The sequence below is a fragment of the Benincasa hispida genome, chromosome 3, assembly GCF_027475165.1.
Source record: "Benincasa hispida cultivar pf3 chromosome 3, pf3_genome.v1.1, whole genome shotgun sequence".
NCBI lineage: Eukaryota > Viridiplantae > Streptophyta > Magnoliopsida > Cucurbitales > Cucurbitaceae > Benincasa > Benincasa hispida.
This window is the reverse complement of record NC_143480.1, coordinates 72,120,230-72,138,156: the sequence shown is the minus strand read 5'-3', so window position 1 is coordinate 72,138,156 and position 17,927 is coordinate 72,120,230. Positions and strand designations below refer to the sequence as shown.

At 36.5% G+C, this 17,927-nt stretch overlaps 1 long non-coding RNA gene across 2 annotated transcripts; it reads right to left on the bottom strand.

Annotated features, from left to right (window-relative positions):
- Window positions 1–2,074: 2,074 nt before the first annotated feature.
- On the bottom strand, window positions 2,075–16,815 carry LOC120074367 (uncharacterized). 2 transcript variants are annotated; one of them, XR_016528820.1, is made up of 3 exons: window positions 16,444–16,815; window positions 15,665–15,795; window positions 2,075–2,355 (listed from the first exon to the last, which is right to left on the bottom strand). It is a non-coding gene; the product is annotated as an uncharacterized LOC120074367 (long non-coding RNA). The 2 variants fall into 2 exon arrangements; XR_016528819.1 differs by lacking the exon at window positions 2,075–2,355 and having other exon boundaries at window positions 15,485–15,795; window positions 16,444–16,809.
- Between the last annotated feature and the right edge of the window lie 1,112 nt (window positions 16,816–17,927).

Below are 17,927 nucleotides of genomic sequence, written 5' to 3'. Positions count from 1 at the left end.
CAACTCCAATGAAGACCACCTCCGACCTCCAATTTTGACGATGACCACATCAATCGACCAACCTTCGGTGGCCAACTCAAGCGATCACTCTGGCTACCAACTCTAGTGAAGACCACCTCTAATTTCCAACGATTCTCTTAGACATTCAACTCCAACGATCACCTCCAGCATTCAGTTCATAATGCTTAGTAGGTCTTCTTTTATAGTAATTTAACATTGATAGAAACACTTTAAGTATAAAAAAAAATCAAACATATATCTATAAAAACACTTTGGAGACCAACTTGTGCAATATTTTGACATATAGAGACCAAATGGAAATTAAACCGTAAACTTATGGACCAAAAAGCTAATTTTCCCTTTCTTTCTCTTTTCTCTTTTTTCTTTTTTCCCTTTTTTTACAATCTAGTTCTTAAATCAAACAAATTCAATGAAATCAAATAAATCTTCAAATTTATATATTGTAATCGTTAAAATTAAGAATAAAAACTTATGTATGAATGATAGAAAATAACTAATGAAAAATTTTGGAAAATTATTATTTTTCAAATCTTTATCTAGTTCTGTTGAAGAAGAAATTATGATACAATTTTTTTTTTCATAAAAAAGCAACCCACGTTAATAATTATGTAACTAATTAAAAGTTTAATGGCCAAAATTCTATAAAATTTGCAAAGCTTTAGTCCCATTTTAATAATTATATAAGTTTGAGCGTCCTAAAATTTTTCATTCCCTTAATTACAAATACATGTTTAACCAGTTGATCTAAGCATAAATTAGAAAATAAATTCGATTGATTTATGTAGTTGACAAAATATAATATTTAAGATATATTACTTGTATAATTAAAAAAAAATAGTAAAAAAGAACCTAGATCCACACTAAATAACCTGCACCCAAACCCAATCTAAAATAATCTGCACCTCAACTGCAGACTATTATAACTTATATACTACAATAATGAACTTAGTGATCACCCCAATAAAAAAAAAAAAAAAAAAGAAACTTAGCACCCCAAACAACCCCTTAGGCTCCACTTGGTAACTATTTCGTTTTTTGTTTTTGGTTTTTGAAAATTAAACATATTTCCTCTATACTTCTTACAATAATTTGCATATTTCTTAAATACTAGCAAAATTCCAAAAACAAAAACAAGTTTTTAAAAGCTACTTTTTTTAGTTTTCAAAATTTAGCTTGGTTTTTTAAATCATTGGTAAAAAGTAGACAACAAAGGAATAAATTTGAAAATTGAAGTAGTTTCTATAGGTTTAGGGCCCATTTAGATTGACTTGAAGAAAAATGTTTTTGGAAAAAAATTATCATTTTTAAACACTTTTGATAAAAATGGATTAAATACACTTGAAGAACTATTTCTAGTGGTTGCCAAACACCCAAATTTCATCCAAAATGACTTATTTTTTAAACTAAACACTTAAAAATTTATTCCAAACACACTCTTAATTTTCAAAAACAAAAACAAAAAACTAAATGGTTATCAAACGGGACCTTAGTTTTTGGCTTTTAGTTTATAAAAATCAAGTCTATAAATACTCATTTCACCTCTAAATTTTTTGCTTTGTCATCTACTTATTGTAAATGTTTTCTAGAACCAACCAAAATTTTGAACACTGAGAAAATAGTTTTTAAATACTTATTTTTGTTTTTAGAATCTGGCTAAGAATTTAACTCTTTTATTTAAGAAACATAAAAAGTAATAAATGGAGAGGAATTAGACTTAATTTTCAAAAACAAAAAATCAAGTGATACTAAATGGGACAAAAAAATATCATTTTTATAGAAATATCTTTGACAATATCATCAAAATATTAATGTCAATGAATATTTTTTTAAAAAAAACTTTAAATATATTAGATATATATATAAAAAATTGAGTTGAAATAAGCATTTCCTTCTTTCTAAATAAGTTTAGATTTCTTATGGTTATTCTCAATAGATTAGTGATATTTTATTTATACTATCTTGATTTTTCTAAGATATAATAAAAATGTTGACTTAGTCTTTATGTTGATGTTGAACCCATAGACATAGAAATGTTGAAAAAAAATTAAAAGTCTGGTCGCCAATACTATTCCTATTAATTTTGAACAGTATGTGGTTGACATACAGAAAAATCATGTTCAAATAATCTATAAAGGGACAATGAGGAAAAATCTTTTCTCCTCATTTTACACTTCACCCTTATTAAAAACACATCTTTACAAAGTACCTATACAAAAAATGTAGAAAGTAACTACGATTTGATGAATGTCCCTTATTTAAGGACAATGCATGATATCTTTTTCTCCAACAAAATACATCTTTTTGTCAAGATTTATACATTTGACAGTGAAAAACCTATCATCAAAGAAAGAAGTGTAAGCTTTCAATCCTTATTGTTTTTCTTTAAGTTTAAATTTAATATTAATGTTTCATTTGAGGATCGAATGATTTAAGTGAATTGGGTGAGATTAAGGTTGTAACTTGAGGGAATGTTATTCACTTATGTAAATAAGAAATTAAAAAGGGAAATGTGTTAAAGTTGGTTATGGCTTGAATAGGTGAGGCAAAGGGGAACTAAATTTGGTAAAGTGTTGGTAAGGGAGGTGTGGTCCGAGAGGCTTATAATGGAGATTTAGGGAGAATTTCTAATTTTTTTTTAAGTGGGAGATTGGATAATGTTGTTAATTATTTGTTTTGTATTTTAAGGTTGGCTAAGGATAAATAGACAAACATTAGTGGGTAATAGGAGCTGGCAGAAAACTAAAAGAGAAAATGGAGGCTGGTCGGAAGTCGGTGTTTTGAGTTCACTCGAGCACATTGTGTTTCCAGCCAAAACTCAGGGGAATCAGAGAAGAAGGAGATGAAGGGCTGCTATGGTGATTCTTGGTCTGCAAGTTGAGGAAAACTGAAGGAAAATTGAGGTTGGTCTGAAATTTGAGCAAAGCCGAACAAGGCGAAGAATTTGGTAGGCTTTGGATTATTGAGAAGGATTAAAAGACTCAAATTTGAAGGTAAGTTAGCCTAAAGGTTTTTTTTAAGAGGTTTATGAAAGAAACTGGTGTTTAAATTGGCTGAAAATGATGAAAAATGCAGTGAAAATACAGTAAAAAATAGGGGATTCGAGCAAGGGCTGTCAGCTGAATGTTGAAAAAGATCAAATTGGGTGGAGCTTGATGGGCGTATCGTGTGACACTCGACGCCTAATGCATGCTTGTGCCTTGTGCACGCACATGCATCCAACAGTGCCCATCTGCACGTCCAACGTTGCACTCACGTGCACCACTTGATGCCCAATAGCACACCTCACTCGCTTGCACAGTGGACGCCTATCAAGCCACTCGACGCCTAGCACCAGGTGTCCAACGTCCAGTGCATGCTTCACAGCGCTCGATGCAAAGCCTGTGTGTGAGCCGAGTGCCAGTATGTGTGAGTTGCCGCTCATCCATCTACCCTCGTGCGCGCACCTAATGCCTGTGTGCGTGAATTGCCACCAATCAGTCTAACCGTGTGCGTGCCCAGTGTCACAATCGTACTTTTCGAGACTTCACTTAACAATTGTGCGGCACTTGTTCCCGCTCACGAACAAGTCAGCCAATTTGAATACGGACAGCCAATGGCACACCGGTGCCTCTCGTAACCTCCACCCCCGTTTTAGAGAAAACGATTTTAGAAAACGGGTTTGGAGAAAAGGTTTTTGCAAACAGTTTGATTGTAAGAATAGAGAAGAGAAAGATTGTAGTAGGCTAGAAATCAACAAGCAACAACAATAGCTTTATAACATACTACTCCGGGTATGGGGAAGTGATGGTTAGTCTTATCCCCATATAGTGCATTTTGAACAACAAAACATCCACTACCCTTGCATATGGAAATGGGCGAGCGGTCACTCACTAAGAAAAATACATATAAACCTAACTACCTAGCAAAAGGAAATACATAAGATGAAAGCATAGTAAAAAGAGGTGGAGGTGGTCATGAGGTCATGTGCAACACGCCCTGGACAAGCATGACCGTGACATTCTCACCCACTCAATTGGTTGACGTCCCCGTCAACCGACTCTGCTCGAACTCAGCATATTGTGGAGCAGCTGCCTTTGAGGCCTTCCATGCGCTCCCAATGAACTTCTCTGTTTTAGAGGCTTCTCCACTTCTCCAGGAACTCTTCCCAGCTTGGTCCTAGTCCTTCCGCTCTGTCGCTCCTTCCTGCAAGTCTCTCGTTGGCTCTTTCTCCTACCATTTTCTTTGTTGTGGCTGGCAGACAAGTCACCAACTTACGTCTCTCCTCGGCATGGTTGGGATGATAGAGTTTCAGTATACTCATGTGGATGACAGGATGAATCTCGTAACTGTGCTCGATAAAAGGTTTTCCCAACCTTTTTGATGACTTCCACCGGTCCTCTAAAGTTGCTCACAAGGCGATGTTCTCTTTGCCCTCAACTTCAAAACTGTCCCAGGCACAAATTTACTCGAACCCAGTCTCCTGGTAGGAACTCTTGGTGTCCAGGCTTCCTTCTTCTCCTTCTCCTCCTCTTTGGAGTCGGGGACTTGTGTAAACTGTCCGACTCAACAACATGACAATGCTTCAAGACACGCAGAATGTCTTGGGGGCCTTCTCTTCCTCGGTTTCGACTGGCTCGTGGGTAAAACCCTTCTCCAATTGGAGGGCCGAGATCATCCTTATCCCCTTTAGCCGTATGATCTCAGCATGCACAACGGTGGGCGTAGACCCGGTGATCACTAAACATTTGGTGAGGAGTATCGGTATTACCTTGTGCTCAAGCAAGAACTCCATTCCCAATACCACATCAAATTCATTCATCTTAACAATCACGAAATCGGCAGGGCCACTCCAGTCCCCCAACTTTACGACTGTCCTCTTTTCCATTCCTGTAATCGGCAAGGCTTCAGAGTTCACTGCTTTCATTCTACCTGCGCCTCCTTCCCAATGGAGATTGAGCCTTCTGGCTTCTGTTTTGGACATAAAATTATGAGTGGCCCCTGAATTGACCATGGTACTTTTTGGCCGATTTATGGTTGACCCAAGCATCAACATACATCAGTCCGCCTCCATAGGATCCCTTTTCTTCTCCTACATCCTTTTGGAGGGCAGCTAAATATCTCAGGGCCCCAACCCATGGGGTTCTATCTTCCTCTGCTTGCACATTCACGTCTTCTACCTGAACAGCTTTGCCTTTCCAGTCCGAAGCTAATGAGGCTTAGAAAGTATTAAAGGCAGCTCGTTCCGGAAATTCGCGCGCCTTGTACGGACCCTTGCATATATAACAGGTTAAGGGCCGATAAAAATTCTTTTGATTTTGCTCTCGCCACGTATTTCTAGTCGTCTGCTGAAGAGGTCTACTATCCCCATTGTTGTCTTTATCTCCCCCACTGTTTCTCGATGGGATCGAACCATTGCTCTTTCTCCCCCTATTAGGGGATCTCGAGTGTTGCCTCATCTCTTGAGATTCATCAACCAAGTCAAATAACCATTTGTCCGCTGCGTATGCGGCTGGGAGATCCTGTATTCTCTGCTCATACAGTTTTGTTTTTGCCCACAGTTTCAGGCCTTCGATAAAACAGAAAACTTTGTCTTTTTTGGTCATGTCTCTTATGTCCAACATCAATCTGGTAAATTGTTTCACGTAGTCCCTAATAGTATTTGTATGTTTTAATTCCCGTAGCTTTCGTCTTGTCAAAATCTCAACATTTTCGAGGAAGAACTGAGAACGCAACTCTTGTTTCAGTCTCTTCCACATGTCGATGGTACACCGTCCCTCTTGGACATCCTAGAAACGGGACCTCCACCATAACTTGGCATTCTCTGTTAGGTGCATCATCGCTAGGGTGATCTTTGATTCTTCAGTCGTTGTGTTCGTAGCTCTGAAGTACTGTTCCATATCAAAAATAAAATTTTCTAGCGCCTTTGTGTCGCGAGCCTCACAGAAGGGTTTGGGCTCGGGTACTTTTACCCTGTTGAATTGGGTTGCATCCCCGACTGGGGCTTGATTTCCCACTGCTCTCATGGTGAGGTTAATTTTTGCACCAATGTCTGCAATCTCTGCCCGAATGACATTGATGGTGGCTCGAATGTCCTTAGACATTTTGGTCACCATCTGAATGATCGCTCTCTGCGAGTTGTCTAATTCTTTGACACGCTCTTCTATCGGGGCAATAGATCCTGACGAACCATCCCCATGGTCAAGAGGCCTATCCATCGTGGTTTTTGCCTCTAGGGTCTTAATCATTGTCAACAATTCCCTGACGGGCATCCCGTCTAAGTGGCCAACCACCGCATCAATCGATCTCTAGGAACCGAACCTAATTAGAGGCTTCTATTAAATAGAGCATTTGCTCTTCAATCTCGACCAATCGGTCAACATGGGACTTGCCCAACTGCTTCGTAGCAGACATGATCACAAATTCTTAACTTTACGAGCCGACTTGGCTCTGATACCAATTGTCACAATTGCACTTTCTGAGGCTTCACTTAGTGATTGTGCGACACTTGTTCCCGCTCACGAATAAGTCAGCCAATTTGAATACGGACAGTCAATGGCACACCGGGTGCCTCTCGCAACCTCTACCCTCATTTTCGAGAAAACGGTCTTAGAAAATGGGATTGGAGAAAAGGTTTTCGCAAACAGTTTGATTGTAAGAATAGAGAAGAGAAAGATTGTAGTAGGCTAGAAAGAAACAAGCAACAACAACAACTTTATAACCTACTACTCTGGGTATGGGGAAGTGATGGTTAGTCTTATCCCCATATAGTGTATTCTGAACAAAAACACATTCGCTACCCTTGTATATGGAAATGGGCGAGCGGTCACTCACTAAGAAAAATACATATAAATCTAACTACCTAGTAAAAGGAAATACATAAGATGAAAGTATAGTAAAAAGAGGTGGAGGCGGTCATGCGACCATGGACAACACGCCCTGGACAAGCATGACCGTGACACCCAGCGTCCATACCCTGCCTTATCGCGCGCGCTAGCTGCCCATGAGCTTACTTAGTGGCTAGTCTTGACTTCTTGGTAAATTGGTAAGCTATTTTGAGTCCAATCAAGATTTTCATAATCTTTTAGCTACATAATAACTAAGTATGGACTCTATAGAGATCTTAAGGGTTAAATGGAATCTAAGGGAAATGTGATTATCTATTAGGGCTATTTGAAGATTATTGTTCTTAAGGGATTGTCTATGTTTTAACCAAGGGTTATGATCTAACTTTCAGGTCAAACATAGATTGGGATAACCTATAAACCTCTGGGAGGTAGCCATTGACTGTGAGTGATAATTGTTTAAAAATATATTCTTTCATGATTTATGACTATGATTTCTCTTAAAAGAATTTTCTGAACTGAGAATGCAATGGTTTTGAGCATGACTTACCATTTATGAGTTTTATGATCTATTCTCTAAAATGCAATGCTTGAGCATGATTTACTTATTATAAGTTTAATGATCTATCTTAAAATGCTATGTCTTGAGAATGATTTATTTGAATGGAGCTTTGATAGCTTGTTTATGAAATGATATGTTTATAAAAGAAAATAACTTGTTCTTTATGATTTTTATTCAAGGAATAGTTTTCAAACCATTATGCTGTATACCCTAGGTATGTTGATAAGGGTTCCCGATACTCAGGGATAAAAGAAGGTACTCGGGAAGTCCAGTATATGAGTACGATATGGGTCTTCGGAACCCGCCCTGACACACAAGTGGGCTTTTGGCCGTGTGAAGGGGTGCTAAGCCCTTTGGGGGCATTTCTACATGCACGCATGAGAGTTATCGACGCTGATTGTAGTGAGTTTACTCTAAATTAGCTAAAGCTATTAGTGTGATGTATTGAGCTTACTTTACCTCAACTAAAGATTTGGGTACAAGTTTAATATGATGTTATGAACGATGAAAGTATGAGATAATTGCCTATGTTTTTTGAGTTTACTGATTTTACTAACTCTTATGCTCGATTTACGAACCATGAACTTACTAAATGTTCTTTAGGACCAAGAAACATGTTCTTAAACCTTGAATTCTTAGAATATTTTACATACGTAACTATTTTAAACTCGTCATTCACTGGAATTCTCAGCTCACTCTTTTTAAATGTTTTCCTTCTCCCACGTAGCGTAAAAGTTCCCGGTGCCTAGCCTACACCAATCTAGTCTACCACAATGTCAAGTTATCAGCTAGCTCAAGTTCTCTCAGTTTTCTTTATATGTATATAGTTTATGTCTACTCTAACATGTAAATAACTTAGCAAGAAATGGAAGATAAACTACCTGAGTGCACTTGTAGAGCTGTTTCTATCAGTATGTATATGTTTATAGGTAACTCTATATGTTCGGGCCATGTAAAGGTTGTATGAAATTCTTTTATGTTTATGAGGCCGCAAGTTATGATGTGAATATATATGTGAATATCAAGTTAAGAAGGAAGCAGGTGGACAATAAATGTCATAAGAGAGTTGATGTTTACTATCTTCACATCTCTTTCTAAGTTAAGAGAGTAGTCTAAAAGGGGGTGTGATAGGAAGAAGGTGTGTTATCTATATATTTTTTTTAGTAAGGCATATAATGATTGTAGTTTTTGTATATCTTTATGCGTGTCTCTCTTTAATAACTAGATTTTTTTAAGAGATTTTTTTTACAGTGAAAAACTGTAAGAGGAAAGAACATGCAAGTAGAAGTAATTTGGATCTAAAGCACTCTAATTACATTAATTTTATAGATAAAGCATGCTTGTCGAAAATCGAAAAATAGAATTTTGAAGAAAAAACCTTGATGTAGCTCAAAATTGAAGCAACCCTCTAGATGTTTATGATCACAAACACTTCGTGGACTATCGCTAAAGTCTTGTCCGCTATTCTCTAGCCTTAGAACGGATTGTGGGATCCTATATTGTGACGAATTTTGAGAGAAAAAGGAGTTTGATAGAATTTTGGGCTACGGTTTTGAGAGGATAAATTTAGCTTCAAAATCCAGCTTCTCCAACCCAATTCTCAGCAATCTTTCTTCTATTTAAAGAAGAAATCATGCACATCCAATTTCCTTCAAAGTGACAGCAAATTAATCAACCATAAGCAAGATTTGAGGTGTTTAAAGAGGTTTGTGGGAAAAATCCACTTTCTCCAATATTCTTTTAATTTTGAATTACCAAGAATTCAATTTTAAATGAGTTTTCTTAAAATTAATTCAAATAATTAATTTTAAAACTAGATAAAATTAATTTTAATAATTAATTAAAAATATTAATTTAATATCAAATATTAAATTCATAATGAATTTACACCGATCCTGGCCATGAATCCTTATTCATGTGTTTGATCTTCAAATCATATTTAAATATTTCCAGCTCTTCATATTGTTGAATTCATAATTAAATATTAAGACGTTAAGTATATCAAATATAATTAACATTTACTTCCTAAACAAAATTTGAATATTTCAAATTTTCTCATCATACTGTTTTAAGTTTTAGTTTGATATGAGCTAGCAGCGAAACCTAATGAACCTACAAATCATGAGCTCCAACGATCCAAGATTAACCAGCTAAACTCTTTAACCTAGTTAACCAACATTCATTAACTACTGAGACATTCCACTATAGTCCAATAGCCGCACTCTCTTCACCATAGATATATTTCTATCAACTTGATATAACCATGATTAGTATATCAATCATTCACAGGTTGTTCGTAATTACAGTTGGGCCAAAATTACCATTTTACCTCTGTAATTACATATTATTCCTTAAGTCCCATTGATTCTCTAACGAACAATTGGATTGTGTTTCAACTACTAAGCTGAGTCCCACTCGGGCCAGTGAGAGGGTGGAGCCTCTTATTCAAGACCCGGAATTAGCACTTAAAAGAACAACCTATCTACTGTTCCCAAAACGGGTAGGTGTGAATTTCATCTTGCAGGATTATGTCCTCAACTATCTACTCGATCTTATCCATAAAATGGTAGGCTTATTGAGTCGGCAAATTCGGGCCACTCTCACTCATGCAGATTAAAGGATAATCCCGAACAAATAGAAGTCTATAGTTAGCTGAGATCGAGTTACCTAGGCCATCGTATTAAAATAGTCAGTCTTAATAGTAAACGACGTTATAAAGTAAAAGTGACTATATCACGGTTCGGTCTTATGCAAATTCATTATGTAGGATGCCTCCACTCACATGTCTTCACATTAATGATTCATGATCATATTGTTTGTATCAAATATAAAGTGGGTCGTATCATAGTGTCCCCAGGATAAGGTACCCAGCCTTATCCCTATACTATAGACTGTTTTGGCTATTACTCAAACTTGATCAACTTTTTATGTTTCCATATATAGTTCAAGTATTCATGCTATAGCAAGGGGTTCTTAGTTTATTGGATTTAGGGTTTTTAAATGTTCACATATTCAACAACATCTTAATTGAATAAACTTCAATAATAACTTGATTATCAAATAAAATTCATTTATTGTTTACAAACCACGAGTTTTAAGACATAAAACCCAACAAACTTTCACTTGGACTAAAACTTCAGTGGGATTACTTGCATATAATGTTGATCGTGAGAGAAAAAAATATAAATACAATACACTAGGGCTTCATATATCCATGGCTTCTCCCTCTTACCCTAGAATTACGTAACTCGTAGTCCTAGACTCACTAGATGACTCTCAAACACTTTAGCTGTGAAGGTTTTTGTAAAGGATCAACAATGTTTTGCTCTGACGCTATTTGTTTGACGCGATCACATCTCGTTGTTGCACAATTTTCCTGATGATATGATATTTGCACTTAATGTGCTTCTCGCGCTTATGGCTTTTGGGTTCTTTAGAATTTGCAACTGCACCATTGTTATCACAATAGAGGGTGATAGGAAGATGCGTATTTGGAACCACTACCAAATCTGTTAAGAACTTCCTGAGCCATATAATCTCCTCTGTTGCTTCACATACAACTACGTACTCAACCTCAATGGTGAAGTCAACAATATAAGCTTGCTTTATACTTCTCCAAACTATTGCTCCTCCCTTTAAAGTGAACATCGATCCCAATATAGGTTTTCTTGAATCTTAATCAGTCTGAAAATTAGAATCAGTATATCCTGTAAGGATCAGATCATTAACACCATACACGAACATATATTCCCTCGTTCTCCTAAGATACTTGAGGATATATTTAACAGCAGTCTAATGATCATATCCTAGATTGGATTTATACCTACTGACTATTCCTACTACATAGCATATGTCAGGTCGTATACATAACATGACATACATCAAACTACCAACTACTAAATATAGAGAATATGTCTCATATCCTCAATTTCTTGAGGTGTCTTAGGACACTATTTCTGTCACACCTCGCCCCATATTACCCTCTTAACTGGAAGGGAGTATAACTGCAGTAGTTACCAACCCTTTTTGTTGGCACTTACTGCCTAACTAACCTATTCAACCTGTCTTAAATCCTGGTATACAAAAATTTTCAAATATATACTGAATAGAACAACTAGAACTTATCACATTCACCTTACAGGGTTTTACAAACTATTCACATATATATAACTTATGTACATTACCACTGGTGAGCCACATATAACACTAGTTCCCATATGACAGACACATGTGTACTAACAATTATAGAGCTATCAACCAAGCTTGTTTCAACCTGAGTCTTTGAGTGGAGAGCAACAACAGAGTCGTCTTCTGGGAAATGACTGCTACTTGGGGCGGAAAAACATTTTGAAAACCATGAGCTAGAAGCCTAGTGAGTGACTAAATTTTAAACATAAGTATCATACATAAAAATAATAATAAAACTGAAAGCTTTAACTGGAGACATAAACTTAGGCAACCATCATTCACATAAACATTAATATAACAAATCATATCTGTACTTAGCTGGACTATTCCTCAGTTGAGCGTGGCCCTCTTGCTCAACTCCCAATACTTATACTTAGCCTTTTATCTGAGAGTGAATCCTTTTGTCTGCTCTCTACCTTACTTAACTGCATTAATACTTAATTGAGAGAATGAGCCCTTTTGTCCAACTCTCCATACTACTCAAGGTTAAGGTGTGTCGCTTTTGTCCACTACCTTTCACCTAGTCTTTCTCATGCTAAACCAAGTTAAGGTGTGTCACCTTTGTCATCACCTTACCTTATGCTAACCTAGGTTAAGGTGTGCCACCTTTGTCCATCACCTTACCTCGTGCTAACCTAAGTTAAGGTGTGTCACATTTTTCCATCACCTTATCTCGTGCTAACCTAGGTTAAGTTGTGTCACCTTTGTCCATCACTTCACCTAGTCTTCCTAGGTTAAGATGTGTCGCACATCACCTTTCACCTAGTCTTACTGGTCCTATGTGCATGTAGACTATATCCTATTCTCAAGACTCATATCTAGGATGTAGCTCCAGTACCTTCACATCTGAGTCATTCAACACTGAGCTACTAATACTTGCTAAGGAACTTTCTTATCTTTAATAAGACTTAGCTTTGTCAAGGAATTCTCATTGCCGCATACTTATGAATCTTTAAAGTGCATGGCCTAGAACATACTTAGTAGCTTCATATACTAATGCGTACTCATAGGACTAACATAGATTATTAAATCATTCGTAAAACATTTGCAAAACATTTAAAGCATTTAAAGTCCCTTACTGTCTTTGGGCAATCTTTTTAAGATTGATGAGCTTCTCCTACTAATGTCAACCTTGTGAATATATCAATATACTTTAGTTACTAGCCATGGTCTCCCTTTTGAGATTCACTTTCAGAATTAAGCCCATTTTATTCTTGACATATTGACCTTACCTTCCATTGTCAATTTCCCTAGGTATTGAACACTTAGGACCTCCCTCTTGGTGGTAAACTTCACTATTCAACAGTCACCATTCTGTCACGCAACCTTGCACCAACGCAACACCTAGCCACCCATCGCATGCCTTATGCATCCAAACCTTTAGCTCATACAAACGTCCATCCTCATTCTTAGGTGTCCCAGCCTCTTATGATTTCCTATATAGCCCCATGCTCAACCTCACATAGGCTGGCGTTCATCTCAGCCCGTGCACACATGCAGACCATCGAGCTACCTGCTTATTCATCCCAAGCAGCTGCCTGCTTGTTCATAAAATTCAAGATTCAACTTACTCGTTTAATAAATTATTTTTTAGAGCTTTTCTTAAAAAACTTCCTTCTACAAACTTGCTAAAAAATTTATTAAGATGCTTACGTCAAAATTTGAGCTTAGAAGTTTTCGTAATTTGGCCGAAATCTTCAAAACTCTAGCACTGGCTCTAGTCTACCCGAGAGCTTGACCTTCTTATACTTTCTTCAAATTTTAAGCAAGTTCCTGATAGTTTCTTCTTCTAACAGACCTCCACCATCAACTAGTCTTCTTTAGATTTCAAATGGCTTTGAAATCTCTTTAATACTCGAGCGGTTTGTTCAAAATAGTATTTTGAAGTCAGCTTTCCCCTTTTGTACTCCTACCAGCCGTTCATTTTTAATAGGCTGCCACAACAACCACTTAGTGAACTAACTCCACTAAACCGATCCAGCTCGCCTTTTAAACGATGCTTAACGTTGATCGCACATGAAAGATGCTCAATGGCATACTCGATGCTCGAGCGCATTTTACTCGATGCACGATGGCATTTACTCGATGCACAATGGCATTTACTCGATGGTAAACTTGATGGCAACTCGATGCCTAATCCCTTCCTCATTCACGCATGGCCTAAACTCGATGGTACTCGATCGAATACTCGATGCACGATCCCTCGCTCATGCATACTCGATGCATGATCCCTTCCTCAATCATACATACTCGATGCACAATCCTTTCCTCGCTCATGCATGGCTTTTACTTGATGCTTGCCTAGTGCTTACTCGATGCTTGCTTAGTGTTTACTTGATGTTCGGCCACCATTTTCACGGCCAACACTTAGCCAATTTTTTTTTTCTTGCTAGGCTAACTTAAAAACACTTGAGAGCCAAGTTTCCAGTACTTAAGCATTTTCCTTCTTCATTTCCTTATCCTTTACCCATTTCCCTACAGTTCCACATTAACTCAAATATTAAACCTCTCATTTTATCAACAATAAACATATTTAAATAGGGAAGGGTTTAGGTTTCATAGTTCCTTTGACAGATGGACTCCATGTCTGAAAGGTAACAACTCTTATAATTTTACATCTTATATCTAGACAACATCTTGTCTATATATGATGCTAGCGACAGGGTTAACATTCTGTTCTTGTGATTTCGAATGATTTGGATTCCAAGTACATACTGAGCCTCTCCCAAAACTTTCATTTGGAATTGAGTTGCTAACCATCGCTTAATGTCAGTTAGGAATCCTACATCATTCCCAATGAGTAGAATATCATCTACATAGTACACCAGGAAGGCTACAGTGGTTTCGACAATTTTCTTGTAGACACAAGGTTCGCCATTACTCTGTTCAAATCCATAAAATTTGATCACAGTGTCAAATCTTATATTCCATGATCTAGATTCTTGTTTTAACCCATAAATGGATCGTTTAATCCTGCAAATCTTTTGCTCTTGACCCTGTTCAATAAATACTCTCTTCAAGATTTTCATTTAGAAAGGTTGTCTTAACATCCATTTTCCAAATTTTATAATAAGAAAATATGGCAATAGACAAGAGTATTCTAATCGAGTTTAGCATGGTAACAAAGGAGAAGGTTTCTTCATAGTCCACCCCCTCTCTTTGGATATAACCCCTTTCCACCAGCCGAACCTTAAAGGTTTGTACCTTACCGGCTTGATCTCGTTTCCTTTTATAGATCTATTTACAACCAATAAGCTTTACCCCATCCAGCTAATGTACAAGTTCCTAGACCGAATTGAAGTACATGGACTCTATGTCGAGGTCCATGACTTTGATCTACTAATTTTAGTCTACATCATTCATTGCCTGTTCATAGGTCAATGGATCCTTAATGACATCATCGGGTATGACGACTTGAGTTTCTGATAAACCCAATGTAACAATCAGGTTGATGGAACACCCTCCCACTATGTTGAGGCACTCTCAACTCTTGAGAAGGATATGACTGACCAGAATTACCAGTTTCATAAACAACTCTTGTTGAAGGACTGGCCTGTTCAATAACTCTTGTGGATTTTTCTGTAGCTTCTTTGGAAATTTCGCTCAATACTAGTTTACTGTGAGGTTGATGATCTCTCATGTGGTATTCCTCTAAGAATGTAGCGTTTTTCGATATAAATACTTTGTTATCTTGAGGATCATAAAACAAATGGATGCGTTTTTATATATGCGATGGTTAAATGCTCTGTGATGTCTTCAAGAAGCATTGTTTTACTTAATTAAATCCAAGTGTCAATCTAACTAGGTGCCTGGTGAGTCCAAGGTCGAATATAGGGATTGCTTACTATTGATGTGATGACACTATTGTTTCGATCTCGATGTTAATATGTTGTTAAATAAAGGTGATGAGTTTATGTTACTAAATGTTGAAATGAAAGATGATGAATGTGTTGGAAACCACAATCTTAATGGAAGCAACTTATGTAATGCGATGGGGTTTTCCAAGGATGAATTAGGGTTGAGGCACATATTCACTAACATTGCCTAAGTAAATCCTGAAGGAAACACAAACCTCTGGTAAAGTCTCATAGGAGATCACCACCTCTGGTGAATCTTGAAGGAAACACGAATCTCTGGTGAATCCTAGAGGAAACTCGAAACCTCTGGTGAAATCCTAAAGGAAATTATCACCTCTGGTGAATCCTGAAGGAAACACAAACATCTGGTGAATTTTGAAGAAAACACAAATCTCTGGTGAAATCTCGAAGGAGATCAGCACCTTTAGTGGGTATCTAATTATGGGTAGGGATAACTACATATCATCATGCTTAGTATTCATCCAGCAAATAAGAACAACAAATTAACTTAGTTCATGCTGGAACTCATAACATGTTTCAAAATATAATCAAGGTCAACCTATTTATCCTTACGCATCTCAATGTAAGCAGTTTTAAAATCCTAAAAATTAATTTTAAACTTATCGCCTGATACATAGGCGGTTCCAGTAGTTAGATTACTTATGTCAAATTTAAGCCTAAATATTGTTCTCCCAAGAAAATAGTTGATGATAAAATAAAGAGTGTGAATTAGAACCTACAACATAAAAAAACCCAAATTTAATTTATTCTTTAAAGCTCAAATTCCATCCACCAATTTATGGAATTAACCTCAAATAATTTACCCAAAGCAAACTTGATCAACAGCCACTTCCAAGATTTAAGTCCCAAATCTCCACCGAACTACATCAAAATAACCTTTCATTCCAACCTTCAAAATTATCATAAAGCCAAGAATTTAAACCCATACCCATTGGGTAATCAAAACAAGTCTAAGAAATCACCGAAACCTTACCCAAAATCCAGCGGAACCCAAAAGCACGATAGATAATCTGTAGAACACGTGAACCGACTGCAAAATAGGGCGAACGATAGCGATTTGAACGAGGTGAAACGACCATCCACTGTCGTGAGGCAGCACTGAACAATGCCGATCTGAGGCATTTGCTTGACATGACTGGAAGTACGCGACGTGAGGCGCTGGCGGCGTGTGAAGCTAATCGTGGGTCAGCGTGAAACAACGACAACCGGGTATTTGGTTGAGAAGAATCTTTGACACGACGGCGAGCAAAGATGAGTTGCGACGAATTGAGTGGCGGCCGACGTTCGTGGGTTTAGAGTGAGGGAAAGAGAAAATGGAGCTAGGAAGGGGTTCACGAATGAGATTAAGAGAAATTTCCTTTTCTTAATTAAATATTTTTTTTTTTGTTTTTTTCTTTAGCAACATTTATATATAAATATATTTGTAATAATCCAAAATCCTTTTCTTTTCCTTCTCTTATTTCAAAATCCCATTTCCTTTATAAATATATATTTCCTTTTAAAATTTCAAATCCAATTTAAATTTCTTTAGAAATCCAAATCTCTTAAAAGTTCTTTTTGGGAGACCTCAAAGACGTTAAAATCCAATTTAAATTTCTTTTGGAAACCTCAAAGTCCTGTTTTAGCTTTGAGAGTTGTCTCTGAAGGACTTTGAGGTCCCATGAGGAAATGAGGATTGATCCCAATTTTTCAATTTCACAAATAACAAAAATTATAATAATTATATGTATTTTCAATAAAATTTACAACATGTAATAATCAAGAAGAAGAATTTAGGGTTTAACCACATTTACCCTTGAAGCCAATAATTCTTCATGATCTCCTCTCCACGGACGCTCACGAATGAAAAACATAAATAGGCACCACCACAAGGTTTTCCTCTGTATTCTTCTTAAGGGTTGAGAATTAGCAAGAGGTGTGGGCTTTACTAATTTTTTTGGGAGAGGGTGAGGATTTGAGAGGAGAGGAATTTTTCTACAGGAGCAATTATGTTGGGAGAATATCACAGACAACTTCACTGTGATCTCTTCTGTGAAGAAGATGAAAAAACGTCAAAACTCAATTCTCAATTACCACGATCGTTTGAAAGTATTAAGGGGAGGGAAGTTGTAACTCCCTCCCTTTAACCTAAATTAAATTAAATAAATAAAATATATATAATAACTAACTTATTATATATAACTATATGTTATGTCAAACTTAACACATAACCTATAATTTACATTATATCAAATATAATATACTCCATAGTTTCAATACTCTCAATAATTCATGGTATTTAATATAAATCTATTTATATTAAATTTAATTATATGAATCTCATCCGTATAATTAGTATTTAAATCATATTCAAATATTTAATTTATCTCAAACTAAACTTTATATTATAATGTATCAAATACATAAAAATAATTATATCACATATAATTAATTTAAAATAATTATATCATATATAAT